The sequence below is a fragment of the Gnatocerus cornutus genome, chromosome 6 (genome assembly GCF_029298725.1).
Source record: "Gnatocerus cornutus isolate USDA-ARS CGAHR chromosome 6, icGnaCorn1.1, whole genome shotgun sequence".
Classification (NCBI taxonomy): domain Eukaryota; kingdom Metazoa; phylum Arthropoda; class Insecta; order Coleoptera; family Tenebrionidae; genus Gnatocerus; species Gnatocerus cornutus.
Window position 1 is genome coordinate 17,607,076 of NC_142238.1, and position 13,009 is coordinate 17,620,084.

A 13,009-nucleotide genomic window follows, 5' to 3' on the forward strand; every position below is an offset into this window, starting at 1 on the left:
TGGGCCACCATATAGATTCAAACCGAACAAAAACATTCCAATACTACCTGTCGAAAAACAGTTAAAAGATTAAAAAATGGTGGATGCGCTCAAAAGAGCAAAATTTTGTGTCGTTTGCACGTAGATGGAGAAAACAGGTTTAAACGCAACCTTTCCTCACCATCTTAGCCAACTTATGGAATATTAACGATTAGATTCTGATAACAGTCACGCACACCTTTTCCTAATTCTGTTAAACTTCAGGTTGAGAATAAAACCATCGTGAAAAATTAGCAAACCCGCGAATTAACTGATTTCATGATTGCGTAGTTTACAGGGAATTCAACCACTCAAACAAATCATTTTGGTAGAAATTTAATTCCGAAACAGCATCCCACTGATATAAATTTCAATTTAAATAAGCGGTAATAATCGCAGATTCTTCCATGGCGTGATTGTGATTCTAATCAACGTCGTTAATTTTATCTTGCATCTTCAATGAGCTTGACTTTGTAACGTGCATTGTCTTTGACACTCATATCCTTGACACGGCTGTTGTAATTAATAATAATGAAAACCTGCATGCATTACAACGAAAGTGGCATTTTTGAGCTGCAATTTTGTCAGTCGTGGAATGTTCTATTTGAACATCATTACATCGAACCTATTTGTACACTCACCAACACGTCGAGTAAATATTTACATAATTGTTCATTGGAGCGTAATTAGATCACGTGAGACAACTAAATAAACACTATTGGAAGAACAGCTCACATGAATTTGCGTGCAGCCGAAATTGCATCGATGCACGAATTGTTTCCGAGGAAAATCTCATGCTGAAATGGGACAAAAAGTTTGATATGGGTTTGCTTCAAATGACACCAGGATAATGGAAGCAGCGTCTATTAATAAAATTGCCTCCCTTTAATTAAAATATTACATGACATTTCAGTTGATGGACATATCGGTTAATTACAGAAAATTAAAAAGTTTAATCAAACTCTACTGCCGTTCTCGCTAAAAAATTTTGGGTGTTGACAAGAATGGCTCAAATCCTTTACAAATCTCCCATTGGCGCTTCTGCAGTTTAATTTTCCATTTTCTTTATCGAATGGTTTTTACATCAAAACGAAAAGGTCTGAGATCAAATTAAAGTTCCACTGATTTGGAAGTTTGGAAGCAATTATATGTTTAATTACTGTGTTACTGTCTAATAATGGAGCTGGGGTCTAGACGGTCAATTTAATTAAGGTAAAGACTTGCATAATAGCAGACATTCATTTGCTAATTGCGGCTCTGTTGTAAATGTTCCTCAAAGTCAGATTATTACCAGTACGCAATCGTGGATGATACCAAAGAGCCTTAATTGATTTCCTCGGTGAAAAAAAGACGTAAATCACAGCCAGGTGTAATCCACGTAATTAAAATTAAAGTTAAATTTATGGTTCCTCGGGTTTTTAGTCAGGCGCTTCAGTATAATTTGGCAAGTGAGAAACGATCGATGCGGGGAAGTGCTTTTATGGAATTATTCTGAAATATCTATAGACACAAGAATTGAGGTCATTGCTAAAGACTTCTGCATTTTTTTTAATTCATATGTAATTATCGAAGTACTAGCAAAGTGGAAATGTGAGCAATATTTTCGTGCATATTTTAAAGAAAATTAAAAATTATGCTTCAGAATGATGGATGAGCTAAATAAAAATTTTGGTAAAAGCTTCAATATGATAATATAAGACGTGGGTATGTTTTTTCTTGTACACTTTGTAGAAAACAAACAAATTTTCAGATGCTTGTTCACTGAATTAGGAGGAATATTTTTTTAGAGCTGCAGAAATGGTGGATGCGCCCGATAAAAATTTCTCTTGGGATGTAAAAACACCAGAGGTCTTAACCTAGAGCTCTGGAAATTCTTAATAACTCAAAATTTTTAAATTTTAAAACACAAAAACCATCACGGTTTGTTTTTAATTTGATCACTTGGAACAGAATTTGACGTTTGACTGTTTAATAAATTCATTTCTATGTATTAGAGACATGACCATGCAGATTGTCGGAATAGAATTACCTAGTAAAAAATATACTCTTCCTTAATGGATGCATTAAGTTTAATGCAGGTAATTAATTAGATCTCTCTCGAGGTAAGTGTTCAATTACCCCAATGCTTAATCCTACTCAATTTTAAGTCGTTTAAAAGCATGTGAAACAGACATTTGTTTTTGCAGGAGCGAATCCGTTCTAATTTCAAGCTTTAATTTCAGGAAACAAAATATTATGCATCATAAATTTTTAAATCGAATTTATTTTGATAACTGTGATGCACGTAATTTGATTTTTGCCTGAATCGTGGCGATAAATTATTACATTTTCCTCTAATCCTTTTGTTCAGTTTCCCCGCAATATTTGTTTCGAGAGTTTAATATATGAAACTATGACATCACGTCAGGTCCAATATCCCGCCCCTATTAAACCAGACAAAATTGATTAGATAATTTCAACTCTGTCGTTGAAATCTGACGTTCAAAACTGCGCTATCAAATTTAAACAACAATACGCTATTAATTACCTAGACGTATTTTGAGTGTTTTACACCATCAGATACCTATAATACAAAACACGCACAACGAGACAACCTTATTATTACCGGCTTAAACTCGATTAAAGCGCTGGCTTAATTTAAGACGAACTGAGTTTTCCGATAAAGCAGTGAAGGGTGAAGATAACAGCACTCGCATAAAGTAGGTCGAAGAGTGGACGCGTCTATTTCCAGCGAAATATTCGTTGCGGTAGCAGCAGGTGCTCATCACCTGTCCTATCGATTACTGCCCCATCAATATAAAAGTTGAACATGCGAGACTCAAGTTTGAACCAATTTGGTCAATCTACCAGACCGTACGTTATTGCGTAGAAAGAAATAACGCAACATGAGAGAGGTTGAGGTTAATACATTGTGGTTATCGATCGTTGGAGTCTTTAAAACAGGGGATTTCTTCTAGTTGGGTGTTGGAGATCGGAAGTTACAAGCCTAATTAGTGGTTTTGAGTCAGGAAGGAAATAAATCTGCACATTTGGGTTCAGAAATCTCTCCTGATCGAATTTTATTTTTATTGGATTCTTAAATTACTTCAAAAAGAAACCACTTATTTTATTACATTCAGAAGCCAAAAAACATACAAATAATGTTAAACATAAATTGAATTTTCGCTTTCCATATCTTCACCTCACAAACATGCGGTATTACAAAGTAAATTTCCCAAGTAATATAAAAGGTGAAAATTAAATGTAAAGAAACGAAAACGACTTTTTCAACTCGGAAACTTACTAAATGCGTCTTACTTCTTCGTAGAATAAAAACTCGGAAAGTTCTTGAAGGGTATTTACAACTTCTCTTATCGAAATCGGCTTTTTTTCGCCATTTAATTAACTCGTCATAATCCATTACTTTCACTTGGCACTTACTTATTCTTCTAATTAATTAAAACCTTTCGTTATAACTTTGAATTAGTTTACTGCTAAAGTTTCCCGGAAGTTGAAGCAATAAAAATAAAACGAGACTGCAGTTAGTAACAAACCTGAACACTTTAAGAACATGTACCTCCATAAAATTGAGCCCTAGAGGCAAAATCAGTGCAGTTAATCTCTTGTCAAGCGCAACTAACCACCGGAACACTGTCGGTTGCCAGAAGGACAGATTCGTTAGCAAAGTAGAATTGTGTCGCTCAGCGAACGACTTGGAGGTTTTTCAAACTTGTTAACACGACCTGAAGTCTGGCGTAGTCAAATGAGAGAAAAACCACTGAAAACTGCTGCCATTTCCATTTAAATTCGTGATGAAATAGTCACGCAAGTTTTGGTTTTATTTAATTAATCAATTTGGTTTAGTTAATTCCGGTCACTAGAAATAGATGCGTATTTTGATTTTGTGCGTGTTGCGTGTCGCGTGAGTTATCTATATGATATTTATAAACCGCATATCTGCTTAAAATGCCTTAGTTTGAAGGTCAATTTCTGATATTAGAACCTTTGACGCATACGATTGCATGAATTTCAAATTATTTTTACACGTTATGAACACAGAACGCGCTGTAAAATTCGAGTCGCATTTAAAAGCTCTTTCAATTCTTTACGAGATGGGTCTTTACCTCTTTATTTGGCTCGAAATAATTTCTGAACGAAACAGGAAAGGATTTAAAGTACTCGTGGAAATTTACAGCGACAACAAAAGTTGAATATTTCCATTTTCGTTACTTTATTGTTCTAAACTTTGAGTTGCGGAAAACTTTCGATAATATTCCTCCGGCATTGATTTTCCGTCAGCATTCAGAGGTTTTGTCGCTAGAATTACTGTTGTAATGTATTTAATTATTCACGGCGACAACGTTGGTATGTTTTATGGGCAACAAAAAGCGTGGTTAATCTAGCTCGGTCGATTTTGTTGGATGAGAATTGCGACGGAGGTATTGTGAGGACCAACTCCTTTTTCCAATTACCGCTCCGGAGCGGATGAAAATACGACACAAACAGGATCATTGATACTTATTTAGAAAAAGAAGGATTTTTTTCCGGACGACACAGCGATAGATATAATTGTGATAAATCCGTGTAAAATATCATGAATCCATGCGATATCTTTGTATTAAGATAAAGCGATTTAGCGTGAGGTGGAGCAGCAAATGTAATAAAGCACAGCCGCCACGCATCGCAGAGCCCCCGAGCTTGTTATACGTGAGAGTTCTGTTGTTTTTCAGACGCGTTCTAATCTGTTTAGAGACACAGCTGCCACCAAAATGAGATATTCCAACAAGGCAAATGCTCATAGGATTCGAATTAATTCCATTTGATTATGGAGAAACTTTGACAGTGTTTAAATGCATCGACTAAGCGGTTTCCAATTTTCAGTCATGATTGCCATTATGCAGGCAGAAATGTGTCGACGTGAGGAAATCTGGATGTGACAGGTCACCGGGATTTTAGAAATAGTTATTTGTGTACCAAGGCCACAAAATGCTTCTTTTTTGGCCGACCCTTTTTTTAACGGCCGAACTTGTTGATGAGCTTTTTGATGTTGTTGCAGCAGCACTGCTAGACATGTTCATTTGCAATAATTCAACACATCTTTGTTGCGCTTTACAGTGTCGATTTGATTTTACCTAAATAATTAAAAAATTGGGGGTCGGTGCCTTGATGTAATTTAAAAAATTAACGATAGATGGCGCAACCCTAGCACGGACAAAAATCAAAGCGGCCAGAAAAAGGTCAGAAGTGCAACTTCAGTTTTTAGTTAAAGTCGCCTAAAAACATTTTGTTAAGATCGCTTAGGCTTGTTATGTTTGCAGCAAAGATCAACAATCTGTTTTCCTTTAGTTACGTCTAAAGACACGATTTGCATCTCAATGAGCACTCCGCGAAATTAAAATTGCGCTCTAAAACCAGTGAAGACGCACCGGGGATTAGTAAACGTACTTACAAATCCCGACCTTTTCCGCAAACCAAATCATGAAAAACAGCGAGATTAGTGGCCGCGTCGAAGAGCAAAAATGATGTAAACCGAGATGTGCGGAGAAAAGCAATAGAAGCGGAATTAGCAAGTTTATTTTTGGCTAAAAGTCACTCAACAAAATTGCTTGTTCTGACTGGTGTTATTTACCTTAGAAGCGCGTCTCGGAGTTAAATTCGCTGATGGCACTTCTATATTAGACTAGTTTAACTTTGTTTATTTGCGCTAAACTTCTTGTTGTTTCAGGTCTGATTCGAGGATGACGGCGTAAGAATTTCGGCAGTCGTTAGAGGGTAAGCTGCGATTTCTGTTTGTGGAAAAATGTTACGTTGTCAGCGACTCGCTAACTTTTAATGATGAAGCTGATATATCGTAATCGTGATTAGTTGAGTGAAGCCGATTTAACAAGAGAAGTTCTCTTTCTCTCTAATTGCAATTAATAATTGTGAAAAAGAACGTAATGCGATTTAAAAGGAAACTTTTCAATCCTCTCTTATTACTTCGGGGTAAAGTATGATGAAAATTTGTAGCAAACGTGATTTTCCGTTTTCTTATATCGCTGATAGATTCACATATATGTCAAACTACACCTTTGGGATACCGAGTTGCTTCCGGAAATGTCTTCTACTCTGCGAGAGAAATTGTTCGGAGTTTTTAAAGTCGAAAATATATTTCATTGGAAATCTTCGTGCGTAGACGAAATATCGAAACACTTTCTCAACTTGCATTTCCAACTTTTATTGATAAGCAGTGTACTGATTTTATTTATCTTCAAGTTGAGGAAACTTCTGAAGATTACAGTTTTCCGTTTTATACCAACCGAGCCCAGAATTCCGATAGTTTCGCATTACCTCAGCACAAAAGTATTAGATACATTTCGAATAAAAGTACACAAATGGTGGATGCGCCGGGTGATATGCACTTTATTCAAATTCCTGATAATAAACAAGGATCCATCTTACAACGCGGAACCTCTCCAGCTACCAAAATACCTTCCTCATCCATATTCAGTTGCTAATAAAGCGCAAAATCCTCGCTCATTTTTCAGCATTGGCCCAGCACGTATTAAATTAATTCTTCATTATCTACGCGAAGGCCGACTTGTAACAGATTCCCACCGATGCAGCCATTTAAAATTCACTCCGTTTCCCGTGCCAGTAATTGTAAAAGCTAGTAAATTTCGATTCAGCAAGAAAATCAGTCCCAACGCGTACTCACAGTGTGTGTAATTGTGAGTAATCGAGTTTCGTAGCTCTAAACGAACGTGACTCTCTTACAGATCGGTTTCAATTTCGCCATAATCCTTCCTTCCACATATAAAACATATCTCACTGTCTTACAACGTATTAAATCTTCAACTCATGAAAACGAATCCTCCAACTTACAACTCGAATGAATAACCAGCGTTATAACAACTCTATTATGCTAATTTCGCCAAACTCAAACAAGCGACAAAATTGTTGTTTTGACCTGTTTTATTGGAAGACAGCGAAACTTTTTATCATCTCGACGTTGTGATTATGTTTACTCGGCGTCGACATGTCTCGACAAAAAATCATGTTGGATTTAGAAATATTTGTTTGCTACTAAAACTCTAAGGATGTAGTCTGCACTGAGTTGATAACTCTCAGAATCACAATAACTAACTTGAGTGTGCTCGATGTGCTCGAGGTTATTTTATTAAAATTCATACTGAATCGCTGCAAATTTATATTGTCGGTGTTGGTAAATTTAGATATTCGTGCGGATATGAGCACTACAATTCTCTTTTTGTCGAGACACGTTCCCAGGTCTCGATGGATTTTAAAATGTCATTTATGGAATTCCTGGAACGTAACAAGCTGTCGTTGCTGACGTGAATAGGCATACTTCACAATTCCCTACCAAGGTTATTTTCATAAGTACGACTTGTAGAATTTTTAAAATAGTCAGTCACTCGAGATTTATTTTTTGTCACCCGGCGCATTCACCATTTTCCGCCTTTTTTTAAATAAAATAAATTCCATTTCGAAACTTTTAGTTGTTTCCATGTAAGATTAGGATTGAAATAAAAAATAATGCAGATCCAATCTAACTTAAAAATTCACGGGGCGCTGTTTTATGTACTCTCGTAAATGAAATCGAATATCTGATCGGCGACCCACTGGAAAGTTTGAAATTAAATTAATTTGCAACAACTCACTGTTTCATGGATTACCCACGCCGTGTAAATTTTTAATTGGTGATTAACAATTCGTGTTTGCAAATACATCAATTCGATGCGGGCAAAATAGAAAATCCAAAATGTGTAAACATCCTATTAAAAAATTTACAATTTTTTTTCTATTAAATGTGTGTTTGTGATGGCAACTCTAAAAATAGCGCCTGGAATCAACAAGCCATTTGAAGGTCCTGAGGGCATCGGCTTTTAATAAGGGATTTGTCAGGTTTAAACGTCCAACCCAAGGGAAAAGAGTTTAGGATACGCGACAATTTCTAAACTTTTGGAACGTGATGTTTGGAGTTGTTCAACTCGATCTGTTTACCCTGCAATATACAGGATGTACGAAGTTGTACTCGCATGGTCTTTATGGAAATGAGTCTCCATCTCTAAGTGTAACGTTAAGCAACAGTGTAGTCTTGTAATTACCACGTTTCGGCAATTTGATTTTAGTTCAGATCAAGAACGTTTGCAAAGTGAAGTGCAGTTTAAGCTACCGTGCACTTTATTTAAGTACGTACTTAGTCGCAATGACTTGTTTTAGGTAGGTGCATAATTTTATCATGAAATTCATAGCAACAAAGGTCGACCTTTCGGTCGAATTACACATTTATGACTATACTTGACGTGAGATAACGAGGAGTTTCGTGAATATTTCGCTTTTCCATTTTATCTCTTAATAAAAATATAATAGTATTGTTTTCAGGTGGCGGCTTTAAATCTTTTTAGCACAAATAAAAACCTCGATCACAATTCCGATTAAAGGCTCAGTTTCGATTCAGGCTGTAATAATCCCATCAAAAATTCGTTATAAATTCCATCTTTTCAACAGCAGACTGTGTGGGGATGAACTGTTCGCCCCCAATAGCAAACAACCATCAAAAGGAAGAATAAAGTAATTGTCGTGGTCGCGACCGAATTGATTTCAATCTGAATTTTATTTCGGCGCAAATGCAGGCTTTGTTGACATTTTATTAACATGGAAAAATTATACACCCCACTTTATGACACGAGTAGTTCACTATTCGCGAATTTCCAATTAAATCTGCACTGTTGTCCATAAAACTGTACATTAAAAACACCTGAAGCTTGCTGGAACAACGCAATATCGTGAACATTATGTGCAGACTTAATATTCTATTTTTGAGCAAAGAATATTACACTTTAGAGGAAGAAAAATTAGTTTTGCTAAAATTTGAATGATGTACAAATTGGGCTGTAATTTAATTAATTAATTGCGGTGAAATTGAGACTCATAATGGTAATAATTTTCTTTGTGCGGTAACACCACACAGCAGCTGTTAAGCTCAAAATAAAGCAAACACGTTCAGCTATGCACACACATATTGTTTGTTTATTTATTGAATAATGTATTCAGTCGGATTTCCTGGCGGTTTGAAATATCGCACTGCCATGACAATGAGCTACAGGTAATAGGTCTCAATTACAATTTATATAAATTAGAATTAGTAATTTAATTAAAGTGAGAGCTGTCGAGAGACCCGTTAAAATTCGCGCGTGTTAAACCTGAGATAAAAACAAATTTGCTCTGTCGCTAACTAAACATATCTAAAATTTGTTCAGACAAAGTAATTCCATAAAAATGCTCTGACCCTCAAATAAAAATGTTCAAATTAGAGCTTCGTTTACTCTTGAGATTGCTGTGATTAAAAGCTGTTTATCTTTGAACCTTCGACAGAAAACAAGTTATTTATAAAATTGCGAGAACCTAATTAATTACATAAAAATGTTCTTCTTTAACGTAAAATAAATTGCCTCAGCCTGTACAAGTCTCTCTGCGCTACCAAACCAATATCGTAGATCTCCTTCGAGACTCGAGTCTCAATTATCGACCCTTCTGACTACTGATTTTCTTGTTAATATGGTGGACTTTACTGGTTTTTCTAAGACAACTCAATTACAGAGACATCAAACAAATCGATCTGAAAGCGTTTAATGGCCGCAAGAAGTTTTTAGTTCAACGGCAGTTTCAAAGTTTGGGGATCGGATGTAAAAAAATTTAGAGCTTGCAATGAGTCAAAAAATCGAAAAAAGTACTCTATGTAGGTTTATATTTACGACATTGTGGGAAGAAACAAAGACGGGTCTCGTGAGAAAATTGTTTCGGCTCGAATGCTTCGCTTTCCATTCACGACTTTTTAAATTGATTTAAACCGAATTAAGTAACACGTTTAAATGGTAAAATTTGTTGATTGCTGTAGGTTACCTAACTCATCAAAAAATCAAAACAAATCCGTTGTAAATAATTTAGGTCTTATGTATTACAATTTTACAATTTGGTAGAATTAATACACGTCTCAAAAGTAGTAACTTCACTAAATTTCGATGCTGTAGAATTAAATGACCAAAAATACGAATTTTAGTGGAGCATTTGTCGAAAGTTTTTGTTTCGTCTTCAAAATAAAAATTTCTAAAATTTGTATACTTGGCTATGTAATTTTGCAATTTGATTGAGTTGTTGCACCACTCAAAAATAATTTCTTTAATTTTCCTTGCTGTAGCATTAAAATTACCAAAAATCCGAATTTTAGCGGAGTATACCAAAAATTTTTGCCGTGTCTTCAAAATAAAGATTTCTAAAATTTGTGTCCTTGGCTGTAAAACTTTGCAATTTAGTGGGTTTAATGCACGGCCTAAAAATTGCAACTTCCCCGAATTTCATTGCTGTAACATTAAAAATACTAAAAATACAAAGTGAAAATTTTGTTTCGTCTTGAAAAGAAAATTTCTAAAATTTACGTCTTTCTGTTTAACATTTTACAATTTGGAAGTGTAAATACACGACTCAAGAGTAGTAACTTCCTGTCCATGTTAACATGGTAGACTTTACTGGTTTTTCTAAGACAACGCAATAGGCTACCGGACACCAGAAAAATCAATGCATTTTATTATGTTTATGAGTTACGTATACGCATGAATCAATTACCAAACAGATTTTTTTTGTTCTCCAAAGGTCGGAATTATTAGCTAAATATTGGTTTGAAATCCAGCTTCGCATGTAAGTTTAAATAAGTCTACAGTGACTACGTCATAACTCTTTTCTATGCATATGAATTGAGAAAACGCATACGTCAACGGAATGTTGCATTGGTGAGAGTGAGATAGAGTTTCGTTATGATTCCTAACTGGTTTCCGATTTATAGCACACTTGCGTCAACCAATCAGAAGTTTTGTTTTCATAAGTCAGCTCAGGAGTCATGTCATCTGTCCCATTTTCGCTTTTCGATTATTGCAGCACTAAAGTAAGAAAGATACAAAAACTACAGCAATTCACGTTTTGCACACACATTTTATGCATTCATAACCTCAATTAAAACTCAACTTCATTGTTTTCACCAATGATCTCGGCATAGGGGAGAGGGGGGCATAGCCGGGTACCGGGGTATAGCGGGGCAACACTCCTGCTGCTCAAATCAAACGCCGTGAAAAAAGTCGAATAGCGTATTTTGATTGGTTGTCAGTTGACAGTTGATTTTTTTTCAAATCTAGTCGTACGAATGTAGTGGCTAAATATGATGAACCTGCGCATTTGTGTGCAATATGCATTGATGCCTAAGTAATTTTAAAATGTTACTTTTTCTAAGTAGGTACAGTTATTCAAAAATTTGATTGCCCCAAAGGGTACCTCACTTTACCCCTATATGCGGGGCAAAGCGGGGTAAATCCCATTTTTCAAAATAATGCTCACATGTCGTAAGTTTTTTATTGTAATAAAAAAGAGTACAACAAAAATCATCCGCAAACAATAGTCTATGATATTTAGTAAAAAAAATTTGTTAATTTCTATTATTTTAGGATGCGTGGCTAATTGATTGTTAAGTTCCCCACTATGCCCCCCTCTCCCCTACCTATAGCCAATAGGCGTCGACTAAGAAGTTGTTACGTCACCAAGGCGCGTGTTTGAAACTATCCATTTTTTAAATAATTTTTTTTGGTACAAATAAAATGCGCAAAAAAATGGACACTGATTTTTAATGTTTTCAGACTGGACAGATTTATTTTTTTAAATAAAAAACAAACAGTCCGGTAGCCTATTACAGAGATATCAAACAAATCGATCTGACAGCGTTTAATGGCCGCAAGGAGAAGTTTTTAGTGCAACGGTAATTTCAAAGTTTGAGGATCAAATATAAAAAATTACGAGCTTGCAATGAGTCAAAACATTGAAAAAAGTACTTCATGTGGGTTTATTTACGACATTGTAGCAAGAAACAAAGACGAGGTCTCGAGAGAAAATTGTTTCAGCTCTTTTTTCTTAAACCTCCATCAAAACTTCGCTCTCCATTCACGGCTTTTTAAAGTGATTTGAACCGAATAAAGTAGCACGCTTTTAAATGTTAAAATTTGTTTATTGATGTAGGTGACCCGACTCATCAAAAAATCATAACAAATCCATTAGAAGCACTCAAAGTTTCAGCATAATCTGATTATAAACATTAAATTATCTATTTGCGTTTGATGTAATGACCCTTTAAATGTCCAAAATTTTCAAAGTTTACGAGTCAGAGAGTCAACTTTAATTAAAGCAATTCAGGTAGGTATTCCAATTTCAAAGGGTTTGAGAGGAACTGTCATATTACGTAAGTTGGATACAAATTCCTGCAATATTAGGAGAGATGTTCCTGCTCTATTGCTAAATTTGGCTTCAACTTCTTAACAAGTCAACCGCAAAGTAATAAACTGAGTTTGTATTACGTCAAATACGTAGGCCTACATCACCAGAATATTCTTTACTTATAAGTTATAATAAATTAGACTGACACACCTCGGTGTAATAAAATTTTGAAGTCATTTTCCTAAAGGCGCACTTCCGCATTCTCTTTTAGCATTACGCAAGGGTCATAAATGTTGTCCCGTCTCAAGATATTTCAAAATTTTAAAAGACTCGAAATTAACTATTAAAGAAAGCACTTCGCTAAGTCAGCTCCCTCTTCACGTTCGACACACTCAATTTAACTTATTTAACTTCATATTGTCTGAATTTCAACCATTAACTTTCATCGCCGACATTTTCTTGCTAGCGAAATTGGGCATAAAATTGGCATATTTTCTTTGGAATCGCAGTTTACCATTTAGATAACGGTTTAATTATCGTCAGAGTGAAACGACATTTTTAACGGTTTAATTTCCTTCAAGCTGGGATATTTATCAAGTACTAAACGTGTTTCAGTTATAAATAACAATATCTTCAGAGGTTTATAGCTTCCTGAAACAAATTACGTTGGCGTGACCCCACAAGGTTGGAATCTCGGTTCTAAGGGATTAAACTGCAAAAATGCAGCGTATTGGAATCGGTTTTTATCTTGAGTGTA

General features: G+C 35.4%; 1 protein-coding gene across 2 annotated transcripts in view; it reads left to right on the forward strand.

The window, feature by feature from the left end:
• Positions 1-13,009, forward strand: part of LOC148173552 (uncharacterized) — a 28,962-nt gene that overhangs the window by 8,615 nt on the left and 7,338 nt on the right. For both annotated transcript variants that reach the window (XM_088039142.1, XM_088039143.1), the window contains exon 2: positions 5,723-5,769. The gene's annotated coding sequence lies outside the window, so the exon portion shown is untranslated. The remainder of the gene's footprint in view (positions 1-5,722; positions 5,770-13,009) is intronic.